The sequence below is a fragment of the Procambarus clarkii genome, chromosome 77, assembly GCF_040958095.1.
Source record: "Procambarus clarkii isolate CNS0578487 chromosome 77, FALCON_Pclarkii_2.0, whole genome shotgun sequence".
NCBI lineage: Eukaryota > Metazoa > Arthropoda > Malacostraca > Decapoda > Cambaridae > Procambarus > Procambarus clarkii.
In genome coordinates, this window is record NC_091226.1 from 13000586 (window position 1) to 13005585 (window position 5000).

A 5000-nucleotide genomic window follows, 5' to 3' on the forward strand; every position below is an offset into this window, starting at 1 on the left:
TCATTATCTTACATTCTCTGCTTACCCATTCGATCCTACCCATTATCACCCATTAATATGGGTTAAGACATCATCTACGCACTTCTTTGTTCACCCATTCTATATGCAATAATGCCTATACACCCCCATTCACATAATATTTTATTATGTGAATGGGCATCCACATTCCCATTCATAATCACACTCGCCCTCCCCCATTCATACATCACCCCCCCATTCATACATCACCCCCCCCATTCATACATCACCCCCCCCCCATTCACCCATAACTACCCACCACAAACGTTCTGGGCATATGTCAATTTTATGAGCTGGTTTAATTTTTGTGAATTTATAGCGGGTTGCCATAGCAGGCAGCCATAGCAGGCAGCCATAGCAGGCAGCCATAGCAGGCAACCATAGCAGGCAGCCATAGCGGTGAAGGGCTGTGAGTATTGGAAGGTCGTGAGTATTGGAGGGCTGTGAGTATTGGAGGGCTGTGAGCATTGGAGGGCTGTGAGTATTGGAGGGCTGTGAGTAATGGGGGGCTGTGAGTATTGGAGGGCTGTGAGTATTGGAGGGCTGTGAGTATTGGAGGGCTGTGAGCATTGGAGGGCTGTGAGTATTGGAGGGCTGTGAGTATTGGAGGGCTGTGAGTATTGGAGGGCTGTGAGTATTGGAGGGCTGTGAGTAATGGAGGGCTGTGAGTAATGGAGGGCTGTGAGTATTGGAGGGCTGTGAGTATTGGAGGGCTGTGAGTATTGGAGGGCTGTGAGTATTGGAGGGCTGTGAGTATTGGAGGGCTGTGAGTATTGGAGGGCTGTGAGTATTGGAGGGCTGTGAGTATTGGAGGGCTGTGAGTATTGGAGGGCTGTGAGTATTGGAGGGCTGTGAGTATTGGAGGGCTGTGAGCATTGGAGGGCTGTGAGTATTGGAGGGCTGTGAGTATTGGAGGGCTGTGAGTATTGGAGGGCTGTGAGTATTGGAGGGCTGTGAGTATTGGAGGGCTGTGAGTAATGGAGGGCTGTGAGTAATGGAGGGCTGTGAGTATTGGAGGGCTGTGAGTATTGGAGGGCTGTGAGTATTGGAGGGCTGTGAGTATTGGAGGGCTGTGAGTAATGGAGGGCTGTGAGTATTGGAGGGCTGTGAGTAATGGAGGGCTGTGAGTAATGGAGGGCTGTGAGTATTGGAGGGCTGTGAGTATTGGAGGGCTGTGAGTATTGGAGGGCTGTGAGTATTGGAGGGCTGTGAGTAATGGAGGGCTGTGAGTATTGGAGGGCTGTGAGTATTGGAGGGCTGTGAGTATTGGAGGGCTGTGAGTATTGGAGGGCTGTGAGTAATGGAGGGCTGTGAGTATTGGAGGGCTGTGAGCATTGGAGGGCTGTGAGTAATGGAGGGCTGTGAGTAATGGAGGGCTGTGAGTATTGGAGGGCTGTGAGTATTGGAGGGCTGTGAGTATTGGAGGGCTGTGAGTAATGGAGGGTTGTGAGTATTGGAGGGCTGTGAGTATTGGAGGGCTGTGAGTATTGGAGGGCTGTGAGTATTGGAGGGCTGTGAGTATTGGAGGGCTGTGAGTATTGGAGGGCTGTGAGTATTGGAGGGCTGTGAGTAATGGAGGGCTGTGAGTATTGGAGGGCTGTGAGTATTGGAGGGCTGTGAGTATTGGAGGGCTGTGAGTATTGGAGGGCTGTGAGTATTGGAGGGCTGTGAGTATTGGAGGGCTGTGAGTATTGGAAGGTCGTGAGTATTGGAGGGCTGTGAGTATTGGAGGGCTGTGAGTATTGGAGGGCTGTGAGTATTGGAGGGCTGTGAGTATTGGAGGGCTGTGAGTATTGGAGGGCTGTGAGTATTGGAGGGTTGTGAGTATTGGAGGGCTGTGAGTATTGGAGGGTTGTGAGTATTGGAGGGCTGTGAGTATTGGAGGGCTGTGAGTATTGGAGGGCTGTGAGTATTGGAGGGCTGTGAGTATTGGAGGGCTGTGAGTATTGGAGGGTTGTGAGTATTGGAGGGCTGTGAGTATTGGAGGGCTGTGAGTATTGGAGGGCTGTGAGTATTGGAGGGTTGTGAGTATTGGAGGGCTGTGAGTATTGGAGGGCTGTGAGTATTGGAGGGCTGTGAGTATTGGAGGGCTGTGAGTATTGGAGGGCTGTGAGTATTGGAGGGCTGTGAGTATTGGAGGGTTGTGAGTATTGGAGGGCTGTGAGTATTGGAGGGCTGTGAGTATTGGAGGGCTGTGAGTATTGGAGGGTTGTGAGTATTGGAGGGCTGTGAGTATTGGAGGGCTGTGAGTATTGGAGGGCTGTGAGTATTGGAGGGTTGTGAGTATTGGAGGGCTGTGAGTATTGGAGGGCTGTGAGTATTGGAGGGCTGTGAGTATTGGAGGGCTGTGAGTAATGGAGGGCTGTGAGTATTGGAGGGTTGTGAGTATTGGAAGGCTGTGAGTAATGGAGGGCTGTAATGGAGGGCTGTGAGTATTGGAGGGCTGTGAGTATTGGAGGGCTGTGAGTAATGGAGGGCTGTGAGTAATGGAGGGCTGTGAGTATTGGAGGGCTGTGAGTATTGGAAGGTCGTGAGTATTGTGAGTATTAGTTATTAGTTTTGTAATAATTACAAAATATTCGTTTCTAATACGAATATTACAATCTGTTTCCTCGGATTGGGGATTCTAAAGTTTAGAGAATTAACATTTTTAATCTTTCATCTCCATCTCTTTCTCTCTCATTCTCAGCATCATGTTTCATTTTCGCTCTCATCTTTCTTCGTTTTTTACCTATTCTTCTGAACCAGTCTCATATCCGTTGTCTCCTATCCCTTTTCTCCTAATCCGTTGACTCCTATCCTCTCTCTATCTATCAATCTTTCTCATTATCTTTCTCAATTATTATCTCTCTCTTTAACTAAGATTATCTAATATCTGTTGCATGCAGCTGTTGATCGGAGCCTTCATATAGTCAGCTGACAGGATTCCACGCGATTCAAGATGTCTAATTTCAATACATCAATCAATTAATCAGTCAATTGATCAAGTTAATCACGCATTCAGTGAAAAAACGTCAGTCACTATATCAATAAGTTAATCAATTAATCAGTGATTCATTAACGTTGGTGGCTACTATGAAACATTCATTTTAGCTACACACAGATGATGTGGGATGGAAAAGCATCCTCAGATGAAGTCATCTCAGCCTCCATCTCAGCAAACATTCATCTCAGCTACACACAGATGATGCGGTCTTCAGCAGCATCCTCAGACGAAGTCATCTCAGCCTCCATCTCAGCAAACATTCATCTCAGCTACACATAGATGATGTGGTCTTCAGCAGCATCCTCAGATGAAGTCATCTCAGCTTCCTCAGTTCCTGGGAGTCCATTCACTCAGCTTCACTGCTTACACAAGAGAGTGAATCAGGACGCCACTCACCCCAGCCAGTGAATCAACCTGTCGCCCCGAACCAGTCAACCACCCAGATAGGGATAGTCAACCAATCAACCAGTCAGTCAATCAATCAACCGTTTTACGGACCAAATTGACGTCAAACGAACCACTTAAACAGTAACCCAGTTAACCACCTTGCAACCCAGCTTGGTACTAATAAAACTAGCAACTAGCTAATGTACTAACTAGCCAGCTAGACAATGTACTAACTAGCCAGCTAGACAATGTACTAACTAGCCAGTGAGACAATGTACTACCTAGCCAGCCAGGTAATGAATTAACTAGCCAACTCGACAGTAAAAAAAACTAGTCAGCAAGCCAGCTAATTAACAACACAACTAGAGAGTGAACTAATGTTGAACTAGTTGAACAGAACTAGTGAACTAGCCAGCCTGGAAGACTATCTTAGAGCGAAGCAGCTACGCAAGCACTTACGAACTTGGGGCCAGATTCACGAAGCCGTTACGCATGCACTTACGAACCTGGGGGCCAGATTCACGAAGCAGTTACACAAGCACTTACGAACCTGGGGCCAGATTCACGAAGCAGTTACACAAGCACTTACGAACCTGTACATCTTTTCTCAATCTTTGGCGGCTTTGTTTACAATTATTAAACAGTTAATGAGCTCCGAAGCACCAGGAGGCTGTTTATAACAATAACAACAGTTGATTGTTGACCAGACCACACACTAGAAATTGAAGGGACGACGACGTTTCGGTCCGTCCTGGACCATTCTCAAGTCGATTGTGATGAGGACAGGTAGGGACAGGCATTAAATAGGCAAGAGAGAGCTGAGGAGGAAAGTCAGGTGTAGGGGATAGTAGTAATGAGAACTGCAGCAGGCCTATTGGTCCATACGAGGCAGCTCCTATTATAACCACCGAAGGAGATAGTAATAGGAATAAGAAGAGGATAGCAAGGGAGCGTAGAAGACAATGAACAGAAAAAGGGAGAAGAGAGAAAGAAAGGGAAAGAGAAAGAAAGAAATGGAAGGGGGAAAGCTTATGTTAAGTCACGTTTGTTAGAAAGATTAGAGCACTTCCATTAGAGCATTAGAGTCGTCCCTTCAATTTCTAGTGTGTGGTCTGGTCAACATACTTCAGCCACGTTATTGTGACTCATCGCCTGCAACAGTTGATTGGCAAGTTTTCATGCTTGTAAACTGTTTAATAAATGTAACCAAAGCCGTCAAAGATTGAGGAAAGGTGTACACGTTCGTAAGTGCTTGCGTAACTGCTTCGTAAATCTGGCCCCAGGTTCGTAAGTGTTTCCGTAACTGCTTCGTGAATCTGGCCCCAGGTTCGTAAGTGTTTCCGTAACTGCTTCGTGAATCTGGCCCCAGACCTGGAGATGGGTATAGGGGAATGTGCCTCTGGTGTGTAAAAAATGTTGAAGCATCCTTCACTACCCATTGTACCCATTATCTGCCTCAGATACCGAGAAGGAGATGATGTCTTCTTGGTTTCATCCAGCATCCAGCATCTCTCTCTCCTCTTGGATCTGTGGCTTAATATGTCGTTCCTCTCTCTCTCTTTGGTCAGCATCCACGTCGAGTAAAAATCTTTACCTATTGCTTTCTCCA